The sequence below is a fragment of the Cervus elaphus genome, chromosome 5, assembly GCF_910594005.1.
Source record: "Cervus elaphus chromosome 5, mCerEla1.1, whole genome shotgun sequence".
Taxonomy (NCBI): Eukaryota; Metazoa; Chordata; class Mammalia; order Artiodactyla; family Cervidae; genus Cervus; species Cervus elaphus.
Window position 1 is genome coordinate 101,911,417 of NC_057819.1, and position 17,112 is coordinate 101,928,528.

The window sequence follows — 17,112 nt, forward strand, 5'->3', positions numbered from 1 at the left end:
TGTTGCTAAGTAGCCGTCTATGATATAGTGCCACATTTTGTTTATTCATTCAAACTGATGGATATTTGAATTGTTTCTAGTTTTGGCTGTTATGCAAAGTGCTGTTGATAATATTCTGTGCAAGTCATCATGTGGGCATTTGTTTAAATTTCTCTTGGGTAAATAACTAGGAGTTGAGTTGCTAGATTGTATAGGGCTAACTTCTTAAGAAACTGCCAAATTCTTTCTGACAGTGGCTATGCCATTTTACATTTCCACCAATAAGATGAGGCTTCCAGTTTTTTTACACTCTTACCTACACTTGTATTGTCCTTTTTTGTTAAAGCCATCCTAGCAAATAAAGAATCTGCCTGCAATGTGGGAAACCGGGATTCGATCCCTGAGTCGGGAAGGTCCCTTGGAGAAGGGAATGTCTACCTATTCTAGTATTTTTGCATGGAGGATTCCATGGACAGAGGAGCCTGACAGGTTATAGTTCTGGGGTTGCAAAGAGTCGGACATGACTGAGCAACCAGCCCTTGCTCTATATCCTAGTTAAGTGTAGAGTGGTATCTTAATGTGGTTTTAATTTGTATTTCCTTAATGAATTAATGATTTTGGTTACTTTTCATGTGCTTATTTGCCATTTATATGTTTTCTCTAGGTGAAGAGTCTATCCAATTGTTTAGTTCATTTAAAAAATTGGATAATTTTTGTACAATTTGTTAGAGGTCTTTATACCCACATATATAGATATAGATACATGTTTTGATATAGTCCTTTATCAGATATATGATTAGTTTTTTTAATTTTTTTTTAAATTTTTTTTTAAACATTTTATTTTTATTTATTTGGCTGCATAGAATCTTAGTTGTGGCATGTGGGATCTAGTTCCCTGACCAGGGATCGAACCCAGCCCCCTTATATCAGGAGTGCAGAGTCTTAGCCACTGGACCACCAGGGAACTCCCCCAGATATATGATTAACAAATATTTTCTTGCAGTCTGTGGCTTGTCTTTTCATTTTCTTAATGGTGCCTATTGAAAAGCAAAAGTTTTAAATTTTGATGCAGTCAAGTTTATCAGTATTTTCTTTTATAGATCATGTTTTTACGATTTTTCTTGTTTTAAAATTGAGACTATAATAGTGTGAGAAAGTAATTGAGTTTCCCTCCCCAGAGTCAACAACAGTTATCAGATTCCCGTGTGTCCTTAAGAGGTATTTTATGTATGTATAAGCAAATTTAGATATATTCTTTTCCCCCCATATGACTCAGTTTTTAAGAATTTTTTAGGTCAGTGTTTAACTTTTTCAATAACTTGCCCACTGAAGAAAGACATTAATCAAATTAAATTAAGTTGAATACTCAGCATAAGATTTTAATTAAATGGATTTAAATTTAAACTTAAGTTAATTTCTCCATAACAAAAGAGATTAAGCAATACAGTTTTTTCAGATAGGGCTGAGCTTTTATTTTCTGGGGAACATAGGGAGGCACAAACTATTATAATGCCTAAGATTTTTTTGCTCTCCTAAGAACTAATTTTTACTTCTTAAGGACTGATATCACCTCCATTGAAAATGTATGTGTTAGATGTTTGAAAAGCATTTATGTTCTGTCATTGTTGACTACAAAATTTTTAAAAATTTTATCATTCAGCTTATTATTTGTGTTTTTCAAATCATCTGTTTTTAGTTTTGTCTACTTAATCTGTGATTTTTCTAATAGGTGTAAGTTAAAAGAGTCCACTCTGGTTATTCTCAGATTGTTCAGATTTTTGTTTGTGTAATTCAAAGATAGTTGCAAAAAACAAAAACAAAAACAAAAGTAGTTGCTCACTCTATAGAAATTTATGATAGTTTTATCTTTTTGGTAGATTGTATCTTTTTAAAACAAAATATGAATTATCCCTGCTGCTTTTAGTAGTTTTGCTTTGAGTTCTGTTTTTGCTAATATTTTGCTATACTGTGTTGCTTTTACTTTTGGGTAGCATGTATATGGACTATCTTTTCCCCATGTCTTTATTTTCATACTTTCTGAGTATTTTATTTTATATCTAGCTTACAATATCAAGTAGCTACTTTAAAAATTCATTATATGAACTTCTTTTAATAGGTAAGTTTTAGAGGCAGTAAACTGTCTGGCGTGTATTTTATGGTGTACACAGTGTAAGGGCTTCTCTTGTGGCTCAGCTGGTAAAGAATCTGCCTTCAGTGTGGGAGAACTGGGTTCGATCCCTGGGTTGGGAAGGTCCTCTGGAGAAGGAACAGCTACCCACTCCAGTATTCTGGCCTGGAGAACTCCATGGATTATAACGTCCATGGGGTCACAAAGAGTCGGACATGACTGAGCAACTTTCACTCATACACTCACTCAGTGTCTTAAATATCCATGTAACTAGCCAGATGTTATTTCGTACTTTAGGCAAGTCACCTAACATCTGTAGGCTTCAGTTTGTTCATCTGTTAAAGGACAATTATAAAAATTTTCCACCACCTCACAGGATTAATGAGAAATATAATTAATCCTCACAGGATCAGTGAGAAATATGTGTAAAGCAGCTACCATAGTAACCGGCAGTGTAGAAAATATTTGATAAATACTGGCTATTATCACTCTGTTTAAAACCATGTAAAAGATAGAGCTTTATTACCATAGGTCACAGGATATCACTGGAGTCTTTTAAACAAGTAACTGATGTTTTAAGATTTGCATTTTAAACACAATTATGGTAGCATCATGGAAGATGGATTGGAGAAGTGTAACAGAGATAACCTACTTAAGCAGTTGTTGTGCTATTTTAGGGAAGAGTTGAGAACCTAAACTAAGCCAGTAGCTCTTGGAAAAGAAAAGAGGCGGGGGTGTGGGTGTGTGTGTGGGGGATTGTAGACTTGACTGTGCTTGCTGCTGGTGAAATATAAATAACTGTAGATGTTTCAGTTCAGTTCAGTTGCTCAGTCGTGTCCGACTCTTTGTGACCCCATGAACCACAGCATGCCAGGCCTCCCTGTCCATCACCAACTCCTGGAGTTTACCCAAACTCATGTCCCTTGAGTCAGTGATGCCATCTAACCATCTCATCCTCTGTCATCCCCTTCTCCTCCTGCCTTCAATCTTTCTCAACATCAGAGTCTTTTCAAATGAGTCAGCTCTTCACATCAGGTGGCCAAAATATTGGAGTTTCAGCTTCAACATCAGTCCTTCCAATGAACACCCAGAACTGATTTCCTTTAGGATGGACTGGTTGGATCTCCTTGCAGTCCAAGGGACTCTCAAGAGTCTTCTCCAACACCACAGTTCAAAAGCATCAATTCTTCTGCGCTCTGCTTTCTTTATAGTCCAACTCTCACATCCATACATGACTACTGGAAAAACCATAGCCTTGACTAGACAGACCTTTGTTGACAAAGTAATGTCTCTGCTTTTTAATATGCTATCTAGGTTAGTCATAACTTTCCTTCCAAGGAGTAAGCGTCTTTTAATTTCATGGCTGCAATCACCACCTGCAGTGATTTTGGAGCCCCCCAAAATAAAGTCAGCCATTGTTTCCACCATTTCCCCATCTGTTTGCCATGAAGTGATGGGACCAGATGCCATGATCTTAGTTTTCTGAATGTTGAGCTTTAAGCCAACTTTTCACTCTCCTCTTTCACTTTTATCAAGAGGCTCTTTAGTTCTTCTTCACTTTCTGCCATATGAAACTAAGCCATGCAGTGTGGGACCACCCAAGATGGAGGGGTCGTGGTGGAGAGGTCTGACAGAATGTGGTCCACTGGAGAAGGGAATGGCAAACCACTTCATTATTCTTGCCTTGAGAACCCATGAACAGTAGATGTTTAGGAATCACTTAATTTATTCTACCCCAAGACAATGAAAACAAAATTTCCTGAGATTACTGTAATGTTTCTCCATGGAAAGGGAGCAGATTTGGAAGTAATAGACAAAGGATAGAGCTGTAATTCAACAGCAAATTGCAATATTAGTTTGTAGTAAAAGAATGCAAGTCTCCAGGAATAATAAACTTTTACTGACAGCAAAGTAACAAGCCCACCCTTGAGTTCAGTTCAGTCACTCAGTTGTGTCCAACTCTTTGCGACCCTGTGGACTGCAGCATGCCAGGCTTCCCTGTCCATCACCAACTGCTGGAGCTTGCTCAAACTCATGTACATTGAGCCGGTGATGCCATTCAACCATCTCATCCTCTGTTGTCCCCTTCTCTTCCTGCCTTCAACCTTTCCCAGCATCGGTGTCTTTTCTAATAAGTCAGTTCTCTGCATCAGGTGACCAAAGTATTGGAGCTTCATCATCTATCCTTCCAATGAATATGCAGGGCTGATTTCCTTTAGGACTAACAGGTTTGATCTTGCTGTCCAAGGGACTCTCAAGAGTCTTCTCCAATACCACAGTTCAAAAGCATCAATTCTTCAGCATTCAGCTTTCTTTATGGTCCAATTCTCACATCCTACATGACTACTGAGAAAACCATAACTTTGAATATACCAACCTTTGTCAGCAAAGTGGTGTCTCTGCTTTTTAATATGCTGTGTGTAGGTCAAACCCACCCTACCTGACATCAAACATATTTTAAGAAATGTAGTGATGGAAATAGTGTGAAGTTAGTGTAGGTGAAGATGAGTGGATTAGTAGAACTACTATTAGTAGTCCAAAAATGAGTTCTGGCATGTTCAGAAATTTAGTATATCAAAAGATAGCACTTCAGATCACTTGGAGGAGGAGAGAGAAAGGACAATTAGGTCCTTGCCTGACACCATTTATAAAAATAAATGCTAGATGAATTGAAATCTTAAGCATTAAAGCAAAACTGTAAAAAAAAAACAAAAACAAAAACAAAAACAAGAAATGGAGATACGAGTAAATAGAAAAAGTAGCCAAAAGATACAGACAGACAGTTAATGGAAGAGGCAATACAAGTGGCCAATAAACTTGAAAATACTCAAAGTTCAGAATATTCAAAACCAAATAACAACTGGTATATATTTCACCCATCAGGTTGAACAAAACCAAAACCAAAAACTGAACTAAAATTTCAAAAATGGGGACTTGATTGGAATAGAGAGGCATTTATTTGGGCTTTATTCTTTATTAGGACAAGAAGCGCTTGAATTGTGTTCTGCTAGGCTACAAAATGGGGAAGATTTATATAGGCAAAACCCCACAAGGTTGCATAAACTGTCAGGAAGTAGGATTGGAACAGGTAAAAAGTGAAGGTGCTTGTTAAGCAAGGATTTGTTGGGTCTGTAATGATTATATGGTGGGGAGAGTACTTTAAAACTTAAAGTTTGTAGAGTTATAATGTTTTGAAAATGGTTGTTGGTGTCCTTGAGTTTGATACATTTCAGAGAAAATTCAAGTTTTGATGTAGGAACATGTCTTGAACCACATGTAAAATGTCCATCTGGCTCCATTTTGGATGCCAGAACCATAGTTACTCCATTTTGATTTTTTAAATGATCGTAAATATGTCATCAAAATTGATAGTAGCAAATGGTGATGTGGAGGAGTGTATGCTCTTATATGCTGTGGGTAAGGGTGTAAAATTCCATTTTTTTAGATTTAAAATTGCAGTAATTGCCATCTTACTCTTTTCCTATAGAACGGGGTGGGGGTGGGAGGGACAGGAGGTATGCCAAGGCTGTGCATCTAATGTTTCTTCTAATAGCAAAACTTTGGAAACAAATGTCCCTTCAGTTACTTTGTCTGTGATTAATTAAGTGGCCACCTGTTAAGCAGTGATGCTCTGATTATGTGGTGAGTAGTTGAAACCTTACACTCACTTTAATCTGAGATAGGGATCAACATAATGCATTTTCCACTTGTTTTCTTTGAGATGCAACCCTGGAAATGGAAAACATTATTTAAAATGATAGTAAACAAGCATGTCAAGAGTTTTGATGGCAATGTATAATAAAACTAGGCTGTGAGCTGAATTTTGCTAAAACTTATTTATTGCTGTATTCCAACCCTTCTCCAATGCAGATATCTCTTACACAGTTCTTGTGTGACAACTCATTTCTTTTAACTTGGAGCAAAAGTTCTTCCAAGGTCTGGCTTATATCCATTGTCCTTGCTCTTCTCACTGGTATCTGCTTATAATTAAGCCCAGAGCCATCATTAAGTTACTGTATCTAATGGTCCTTTTACTCTGATCCTTTCCAAGAATTAGCTTACAAGTCCAGGGTTCTCTTTGCCCTAAGGATTTTTCTACTTTTTCTCTTGATTGAAGAGAAGCAGAGGAATTACAGCCACTTGAGGCACTTCTATCTTTTCTAGTTATCTTATCTTCAAGAAAACAAAGTAACTACTGTCTTTTCATGACTCGTGCCAAAGAGGAATGTTGTTTAGATTCATCTATGCTCTTTCATTTCTTTTTATTGGTGAATAGTAGTCTGTTGTGAGGATATACCATGTTTTTTTCATCTATTCTCTTGCCAAACCATATTCTTTCCTTTTTTGGGCATATCTTTTCTTTCTTTTGTTAAATCTAAGGAGTAGAATAGCTACATCAAAAGGTGTAAAGGTATGTACTTAATTTATAAGAAATGGCCAGTTAAAAAAGAATTGAACCATTTTACATCCTTACTGGTATACATGAAAAATGTAGTTGTCCAGCATCCTTGTCAATACTTGTCATTGTCAGTCTTTATAATTTTAGCCATTCTTATGGATGTATAGTAGAAGCTTTTTGTGATTTTAATCAGTATCCTCTAGACCAGTGATATTGAACATCTTTAAATCTGATTATTGGACCTTCACATATCTTCGTTTTGGAAGTGTATGGTAAGTTTTATGTGTACATTTCATGTTTGCATTTCAGTTCCTGTATGCACTGCAATGTGCTCATCACCAGAAGTTTAGTTTCTACCTAGTCACCATATAGTTGACCCCCCTTTACCCATTTTTCCTTTCCCCAGTCCCCTTCTCCTCTGGTAACCACTGTTCTGTTTTGTTCTCTATCTATGTGTTTTCTTTTGTTTGTTTGTTTATCCCACATATGAGTGAAATCATATATTTGTCTTTTTCTATCTGATTTATTTCATTTAGCATAATACCCTCAAGGTCTATCCATGTTGTTGTTTATGACAAGAATTCACCTTTTTATGGCTAAGTAGTATTCTATTCTGTATACATCTTCTTTATCCATTCATCCATCGGTGGGTACTTAGGTTGTTTTTTTTTATCTTCACTGTTGTAATAATGCTGAGAATGAACATAGGAGCACATATATATTTTTAATGTTTTCATACTCTCTGAATAAATATCCAGAAGTGGGACAGTTGGATCAAATGGGAGTTCTAGTCTTAATTTTCTGAGGAATCGCTGTACTGTTTTCCACAGAGGCTATAATCAATTTACATGCCCATTAGCAGTTCATGATGGGTCTTTTTTCTTCACATCTTTGCCAACACTTGTTATTTCTTTTTCTTTTTGATAAAGTCATTCTAACAGGCTTGGGGTGATGTCTCATTGTGGTTTTGATTTGCATTTTCCTATAATCAGTGATATTGAACATCTTTTCATGTGCCTCTTGGCCATCTATATATCTTCTTTGGAAAAATGTCTAATTAACTCCTCTGCCTTTTTTTTAATCAGGTTGTTGTTTTTTGTTTTGTTTTTTGTTATTGATTAAATGGTATGTCTGACTGCTTCCAAGATATTTTTCTTTGCCTTTAGGATTCAGACATTTATGATAGAATTTGCTGTGGATTTGAGTTTACCCTACTTGAATAAACTTCTTATTCAATCTGTTGGTTATGTCTCTTGACAAATTTAGAACTTTTCAGCCATTATTTCTTTGAGTACTTTTTCACTCTGTTCCTTCTCTTCATTCAGGACTCTGATAACATGAATGTTAGGTTTGTTTGTTATGGAGCCGTGGAACCCTTAGGCTCTGTACATTTTCGTGTTCATTTTCTTTCACTTGTTCAGGTTGGGTCATTTCTGTTCCATATTCCAGTTCACTGATTCTCTCCTCTGTCCCCTCCATTTTTCCATCGAGCCTGTTCATTGCATTTTTAAAATTTGTTATTGTATTTTTCACTTCTAAAATTTCCATTTTAGATTTTTAGATCTTCTGTTTCTTTGCTGTAAAAAAAAATATTTTTACATTTGTTTCAAGCATGTTCATAATTGCTCTTTGAGGCATTTTTATTGTAGATGCTTTAAAATCTTTGTCAGGTAATTGTAACATCTCATATCATCTTGATTTTGACTTTTTCTAGTCATTTATCCTTTTTTTTTTTAATTCAGTATGAGATCTTCTTGAATGATGAGTGATTTTCAGCTGAAGCCTAGACATTTTTGTATTATGTTCTGTAATTCTGGATCTTATTTAAAGCTTTCACCTAACTTTCTGTGACATTGTTCCGTTAAGTTAAGGGGGTGGTACTACTTTGTTACTGCCAGGTGGAGGTACGAATCCAGGTTTCTTTCTGTTAACACTTGAGAGGGAAGTCTCCTTATTAATCCTGGGTGCAGATGGATGTCTTCCAAGTGGTTGTCTCTGCCTCCACAGTTAGGGGCCAGTAGCCTCATTACCACTGTGCAGTTGTGAAAATGCTGACTTCCCATTAGGCCTCCTTTGACAGTGAAAAGGACAAGAGTTACCTGGTGGCTGAGAGTCAAGGATCCCATCTATTGACCACATTTGTGGGGTCCCATTACTGGCTAGCAAGCATGAAAGTCTTGTCTTCCTATTTGGACTCTCCTGACACCACCCTAGTGGTGGTGGGGGGGGCACCTCATTATGGCCTCATGGGGGTGGAAGAATAGATTTTCTCCTTGACTTTTGCTGGTGGTGGGATAGAGCCATAGTTTTTTGTTTGTTTGTTTTGTTTTTTGGTTGGATTGGATCAGTTACCTAAAAGTTTTTCTGTTGCTAGGCTGCCCATTACTTTGTACTTAGGTTAGAGAGAAAAGATTCTTGTTGGGGCTTTCTTGGTCTGCACCCATTTGTGTTTCTGTGTTGTCTGCTTCTTCAATTTCAAGTCTGGGGCATATTAGGCAAAAAGAAAACCTGGAGAACTTACCTAGCTGGTCTATCTTCTTCTCTCCACTTTCAGAATTTCTTAGGTTAGTTTTATGTCTAATGTCCAGGGAGTTTTAGCTGTTATTAGTGGGAGGAACAGGGGAAAGCAGGTCTACCTCATCTTCCTGGAGACAGAAGTATCCTTACTGATTTTTTTGTTTAATTTCTATTGAATACTGAGAAAGTGGAATTAAAATATCATCTGGTTTGAGATTTATTTTGGGATAATGCATGTAAAATCCCTAACACTGTGCATGGCACACATTAAATTATTACTGGATTATTATTCATCCCACAAATATTTCTTGAGTACTTGTTACATGCCAGGCAGTGTTCAAGTCATCAGACATTCAACAGTGAACAAAACAAAGTCCTGCCCTTGTGGAGTTTTTATTTTAGCTGAGGGAGAGAGATATTAACAAGTAAGTTAAAAATCAAGGGGTGATTTATTCCTAAATATTTTATTATTTTCATTGCAATGGTGAATGGAATCATTTCCTTAATTTCTCTTTCCGTTTCCTCATTGCTAGTGAATAGAAATGCAAGGGATTTCTGTGTATTAATTTTATATGCTGCAACTTTACTATATTCATTGATTAGCTCTAGTAATTTTCTGGTGCTGTCTTTAGGGTTTTCTTTGTAGAGAATCATGTCAACTGCAAACAGTGAGAGTTTTACTTCTGCTATTCCAGTCTGGATTTCCTTTATTTCTTTTTATTCTCTGATTGATGTAGCCAAAACTTCCAAAACTATGTTGAATAGTAGTGGTGAGAGTGGGTACCCTTGTCTTGTTCCTGACTTTAGGGGAAATGCTTTCAATATTTTACCATTGAGGATGATGTTTGCTGTGGGTTTATCATATATGGCTTTTATTATGTTGAGGTATGTTCCTTCTATGCCTGCTTTCTGGAGGGTTTTTATTATAAATGGATGTTGAATTTTGCCAAAGGCTATCTCTGCATCTATTGAGATAATCATATGGTTTTTATCTTTCAATTTGTTAATGTGGTGTATCACTTTGATTGATTTGCAAATATTGAAGAATCCTTGCATCCCTGGGATAAAGCCCACTTGATCATGATGTATGATCTTTTTAATATGTTGTTGGATTCTGTTTGTAAAATTTTGTTGAGGAATTTTGCATTTGTGTTCATCAGTGATATTGACCTGTAGTTTTATTTTTTTGTGTGGCATCTTTGTCTGGTTTTGGTATTAGGGTGATGGTGGCCTCATAGAATGAGTTTGGCAGTTTACCTCCCTCCGCAATCTTCTGGAAGAGTTTGAGTAGGATAGGTGTAAGCTCTTCTCTAAATTTTTGGTAGAATTCACCTGTAAAGAAACGAAAGACCTATATATAGAAAACTATAAAACACTGATGAAGGAAATCAAAGATGACACAAATAGATGGAGAAATATACCATGTTCATGGATCAGAAGAATCAATTTAGTGAAAATGAGCATACTACCCAAAGCAATCTATAGATTCAATGCAATCCTTATCAAGCTACCAACAGTATTTTTCACAGAACTAGAACAAATAATCTCACAGTTTATATAGAAATACAAAAAACCTAGAATAGCCAAAGCATTCTTGAGAAAGAAGAATGGAACTGGAGGAATCAACCTGCCTGACTTCAGACTATACTACAGAGCTGTAGTCATCAAGACAGCATGGTACTGGTGCAAAGACAGAATTATAGATCAATGGAACAAAATAGAAAGTGCAGAGATAAATCCGGACACCTTATCTTTGACAAAGGAGGCAAGACTATACAATAGAGAAAAGACAATCTCTTTAACAAGTGGTGCTGGGAAAACTGGTCAATTACCTGTAAAAGAATGAAACTAGAACACTTTCTAACACCATACACAAAAATAAACTCAAAATGGATTAAAGATCTATATGTAAGACCAGAAACTATAAAACTCCTAAAGGAAAACATAGGCAAAACATTATCTGACATAATCACAGCAGGATCCTCTATGACCCACCTCCCAGAGTAATGGAAATAAAAACAAAAATAAACAAATGGGACCTAATTAAACTTAAAAGCTTTTGCACAATGAAGGAAACTAAGCAAGGTGAAAAGACAGCCTTCAGAATGGGAGAAAATAATAGCAATTGAAGCAATTGACAAAGAATTAATGTCAAAAATATACAAGCAGCTCATGCAGCTCAATTCCAGAAAAATAAATGACCCAATAAAAAAAATGGGCCAAAAAACTAAACAGACATTTCTCCAAAGAACATATACAGATGGCTAACAAACACATGAAAAGATCAACATCACTCACTATCAGAGAAATGCAAATTAAAACCTCAATGAGGTACCATCTCACGCTGGTCAGAATGGCTGCTATCCAAAAGTCTACAAGCAATAAATGCTGGAGAGGGTGTGGAGAAAAGGGAACTCTCTTACACTGTTGGTGGGAATGCAAACTAGCATAGCCACTATGGAGAACAGTATGGAGATTCCTTAAAAAACTGGAAATAGAACTGCTATACAACCCAGCAATCCCACTGCTGGGCATACACACTGAGGAAACCAGAATTGAAAGAGACACGTGTACCCCAATGTTCATCGCAGCATTGTTTACAATAGCCAGGACATGGAAGCAACCTAGATGTCCACCAGCAGATGAATGGATAAGAAAGCTGTGGTACATATACACATTGAAATATTACTCAGCTATTAAAAAAGATTCATTTGAATCAGTTCTAATGAGGTGGGTGAAACTGGAGCCTATTATACAGAGTGAAGTAAGTCAGAAAGAAAAACACCAATATAGTATATTAACGCATATATATGGAATTTAGAAAGATGGTAACAATGGCCCTATATGTGAGACAGCAAAAGAGACACAGATATAAAGAGCAGACTTTTGGACTCTGTGGGAGAAGGCGAGGGAGAAATGATTTGAGAGAATAGCATTGAAACATGTATATTAACATATGTGAAATAGATCACCAGTCCAAGTTTGATGCGTGAAACAGGGCACTCAAAGCCAGTGCACTGGGACAACCCTGAAGGATGGGATGGGGAGGGAGGTGGGAGGAGGTTCAGGACGGGGGGATGGGGGGCACACGTACACCCGGGGCTGATTCATGTCAATGTATGGCAAAACCACTACAATATTGTAAAGAAATTAGCCTCCATTTAAATTAAGTAAATAAATTTTAAAAAATCAAGGGGTGATTCGGTGCATGGAGACATTTGAAGCGAATCCAAGGAGTTAGAAGTATAATTGGTAGGACAGGGAAGGGGTTGTCTTTTGATACTGAGTAGCTGGGGAAGGCCTCTCTAAGAAGGTGTAATAGACTTCAATCCTGCAGCTATGAAGGTGTGAGCTATATGAATGTCCAGGTGAAGAGCACTCACCCTTCCTTTCCTCTCATGAAATGCAGATTACTGACCTTGTTTCTAGGGGAAGGTTGTCATCAGCACCTCTCACTGGTCAGGCTAGGCTGGGTTCCTCAGTTCTTCCAGGATTGAGTTAGAAGATACAGGTCTAGGTCTCACTCTATTATCTGTTAATTATGCAACTATGGCAAACCATTGTCCTCTTTGTATCTCAGTTTCCAAAAGGATTCTGTCTGTCTCACATCATTGTGAATGTTTAGTGACTGATAAATTGTATGTGAAAATGTTTCGCAAATAAAAGAGTCTACAGATGTAAGATATTATAATTATTTCATATAATTATAATGACAGTGCTTTCCAACATGAACTCAAAGGCATTTACATGGTATTTTAGCTCAGCTTTTTCATTTTATAGATGAAGAAACTGAGGCCCAGAGAGGTTGGGCTGAATTGATAGGTGTATATGTGGGCAATAGTACATCGTATGTAATTTCTTTGTGAAATATTTGGTCATAATTTAGAGCCATGGTTTTCAGAATGTAATCACTGAACTAGCAGCAGCATTAACATCACTTGGGGCATTGTTAAAAATACAAATTCTTGGGTCCTAACATAGACCCACTGAATAAGGAACTCTGGAAGCGAGACCCAAAAACCTGCATTTTAACAGGACCTCTAGATGACTCTGATGCATGCTACATTTGAGCAGCACTAAAGAAGAGGTTCAAGTAATCTCTTGCCTCTTGAGGAAGGATGCTGGCAGTCTTAATTCTCCGAGGCAGCCCTCAGCAAAATCGTTAGTAAATGGCCTCTGTGGATACATTTTCTTATCTCTGTCTTTCCCTGTCTCCAGCTTGCCTTCCTTCAGGCACATCTCAAGAGACCTCTTTCTATGCTTTTTTAGTTGGTTAGCCAATAATTATAGCTAGAGTATTAGTTGAGATTAGTATATTCTCAATTTAATTAGAGATTAAAGTGAACATCGTCGAAGAAGCCAAGGATTCAACCTCTAAGAGTAGGATATGTAGAGAGACGATTGAGAGAAGGGGAAGTACTGTTTTGGAGTAGAGGGATCTTGAGATTTCTTCTGATTTTGGTGTCTATTGCTTATGTGAGGACTTAAGAATTGAGGGGAAAACATTCACGATATTTTCAAGTATCAGTATGTTAATGGTCCCAGATTTTGCTTTCAGTTGTCATGGTCCTAAGAGCATAGAGAGGTAAAGAAACTGGCCTTTGTACAAATTTTTAGGAGATGTTTTAGTATAATGGTGCCTGGCTAGATACAAAAGCACTAGGGCATGGCCATCTCTGTTTAGTTCTGCTTGCATACATTTTATTTTATTTTATTTATTTATTTTTATTTTTTATTTTTTTCCCATTTATTTTTATTAGTTGGAGGCTAATTACTTTACAATATTGTAGTGATATTTGCCATACATTGACATGAATCAGCCATGGAATTACATGTGTTCCCCATCCCGATCCCTGCTCCCGCCTCCCTCTCCATCCCATCCCTCTGGGTCTTCCCAGTGCACCAGCCCTGAGCACTTGTCTCATGCATCCAACCTGGGCTGGTGATCTGTTTCACCCTCGATAGTATACTTGTTTCAATGCTGTTCTCTCAGAACATCCCATCCTCGCCTTCTCCCACAGAGTCTAAAAGTCTGTTCTGTACATCTGTGTCTCTTTTTCTGTTTTGCATATAGGGTTATCATTACCATCTTTTTAAATTCTATATATATGCATTAGTATACTGTATTGGTATTTATCTTTCTGGCTTACTTCATTCTGTATAATGGGCTCCAGTTTCATCCATCTCATTAGAACTGATTCAAATGAATTCTTTTTAATGGCTGAGTAATATTCCATAGTGTATATGTACCACAGCTTCCTTATCCATTCGTCTGCTGATGGGCATCTAGGTTGCTTCCATGTCCTGGCTATTATAAACAGTGCTGCAATGAAGATTGGGGTACACGTGTCTCTTTCAGATCTGGTTTCCTCAGTGTGTATGCCCAGGAGTGGGATTGCTGGGTCATATGGCAGTTCTATTTCCAGTTTTTAAAGGAATCTCCATACTGTTCTCCATAGTGGCTGTATTAGTTTGCATTCCCACCAACAGTGTAAGAGAGTTCCCTTTTCTCCACACCCTCTCCAGCATTTATTGCTTGTAGACTTTTGGATAGCAGCCATTCTGACTGGTGTATAATGGTACCTCATTGAGGTTTTGATTTGCATTTCTCTGATAATGAGTGATGTTGAGCATCTTTTCATGTGTTTGCTAGCCATCTGTATGTCTTCTTTGGAGAAATGTCTGTTTAGTTCTTTGGCCCATTTTTTTATTGGGTCATTTATTTTTCTGGAATTGAGCTGCAGGAGTTGCTTGTATATTTTTGAAATTAATCCTTTGTCTGTTTCTTCATTTGCTATTATTTTCTCCCATTCTGAAGGCTGTCTTTTCACCTTGCTTATAGTTTCCTTTGTAGTGCAAAAGCTTTTAAGTTTCATTAGGTCCCATTTGTTTATTTTTGCTTTTGTTTACAATATTCTGGGAGGTGGGTCATAGAGGATCTTGCTGTGATTTATGTTGGAGAGTGTTTTGCCTATGTTTTCCTTTAGGAGTTTTATAGTTTCTGGTCTTACATATAGATCTTTAATCCATTTTGAGTTTATTTTTGTGTATGGTGTTAGAAAGTGTTCTAGTTTCATTCTTTTACAAGTGGTTGACCAGTTTTCCCAGCACCACTTGTTAAAGAGGTTGTCTTTTTTCCATTGTATAGTCTTGCCTCCTTTGTCGAAGATAAGGTGTCCGGAGGTACGTGGATTTATCTCTGGGCTTTCTATTTTGTTCCATTGATCTATATCTCTGTCTTTGTGCCAGTACCATACTGTCTTGATGACTGTGGCTTTGTAGTAGAGTCTGAAGTCAGGCAGGTTGATTCCTCCAGTTCCATTCTTCTTTCTCAAGATTGCTTTGGCTCTTTGAGGTTTTTTGTATTTCCATACAAATTGTGAAATTATTTGTTCTAATTCCGCGAGGAATACCGTTGGTAGCTTGATAGGGCTTGCATTGAATCTATAGATTGCTTTGAATGGTATACTCATTTTCACAATATTGATTCTTCCAATCCATGAACACGGTATATTTCTCCATCTATTTGTGTCCTCTTTGATTTCTTTCATCAGTGTTTTATAGTTTTCTATGTATAGGTCTTTTGTTTCTTTAGGTAGATATCCTCCTAAGTATTTTATTCTTTTTGTTGCAATGGTGAATGATATTGTTTCCTTAATTTCTCTTTCTGTTTTTTCATTGTTAGTGTATAGGAATGCAAGGGATTTCTGCGTGTTAATTTTATATCCTGCAACTTTACTATATTTCATTGATTAGCTCTAGTAATTTTCTGGTAGAGTCTTTAGGGTTTTCTATATAGAGGATCATGTTATCTGCAAACAGCAAGAGTTTCACTTCTTCTTTTCCTATCTGGATTCCTTTTATTTCTTTTTCTGCTCTGATTGCTGTGGCAAAAACTTCCAAAACTATGTTGAATAGTAGTGGTGAGAGTGGGTACCCTTGTCTTGTTCCTGATTTTAGAGGAAATGCTTTCAATTTTTCACCATTGAGGATGATGTTTGCTGTGGGTTTGTCATATATAGCTTTTATTATGTTGAGGTATGTTCCTTCTATGCCTGCTTTCTGGAGGGTTTTTATCATAAATGGATGTTGAATTTTGTCAAAGTCTTTTTCTGCATCTATTGAGATAATCATATGGTTTTTATCTTTCAATTTGTTAATGTGGTGTATTACATTGATTTGTGGATATTAAAGAATTCTTGCATTCCTGGGATAAAGCCCACTTGGTCATGATGTATGATCTTTTTAATATGTTGTTGGATTCTGTTTGCTAGAATTTTGTTAAGGATTTTTGCATCTATGTTCATCAGTGATATTGGCCTGTAGTTTTCTTTTTTTGTGGCATCTTTGTCTGGTTTTGGTATTAGGGTGATGGTGGCCTCATATAATGAGTTTGGAAGTTTACCTTCTTCTGCAATTTTCTGGAAGAGTTTGAGTAAGATAGGTGTTAGCTCTTCTCTAAAGTTTTGGTAGAATTCAGCTGTGAAGCCATCTGGTCCTGGGCTTTTGTTTCCTGGAAGATTTCTGATTACAGTTTCAATTTCCGTGCTTGTGATGGGTCTGTTAAGATCTTCTATTTCTTCCTGGTTCAGTTTTGGAAAGTTATACTTTTCTAGGAATTTGTCCATTTCTTCCAAATTGTCCATTTTATTGGCATAGAGCTGCTGGTAGTAATCTCTTATGATCCTTTGTATTTCAGTGTTGATTCATCTGTAAGTTAGAGAAAAAGGTCCCTTGCCCTTTGTAACATTTCACAGCCTACTTCCGGTCTCAGATTCTTCCCATCCTAGTAAGTCTAAGCAATACTTATCAGGAAGGAATTGGACTTAAACTGCCTCCATTTTTCCTGATTTAACATTAATCATGGAGACAGCCTTCTACTTTCTCCTTGCTAGCATCCTGTTTGGATTCTTGTATCTGGTATCAGTAATTTAGAAACAGTTCCCAACTCTCCATGATCCCTCATATCAGTTAAAGAAAATACAAAGAGCATTATAAGTATTTATATATGATCAGGTGTGGTTTTATTGTAAGACAAAAGGATATAATCTATAAATCACTTAATCTATGAAGAAGATGAAGAAGAATA

The 17,112-nt window shown here is 36.7% G+C and overlaps 1 long non-coding RNA gene across 1 annotated transcript in view; it reads left to right on the forward strand.

Moving 5' to 3' along the window:
* Positions 1 to 6,246: 6,246 nt before the first annotated feature.
* LOC122694745 overlaps positions 6,247 to 17,112 on the forward strand; it is a 154,163-nt gene continuing 143,297 nt past the window's right edge. The window contains exon 1 of the long non-coding RNA XR_006341230.1: positions 6,247 to 6,518. This is a non-coding gene — a long non-coding RNA (uncharacterized LOC122694745). The remainder of the gene's footprint in view (positions 6,519 to 17,112) is intronic.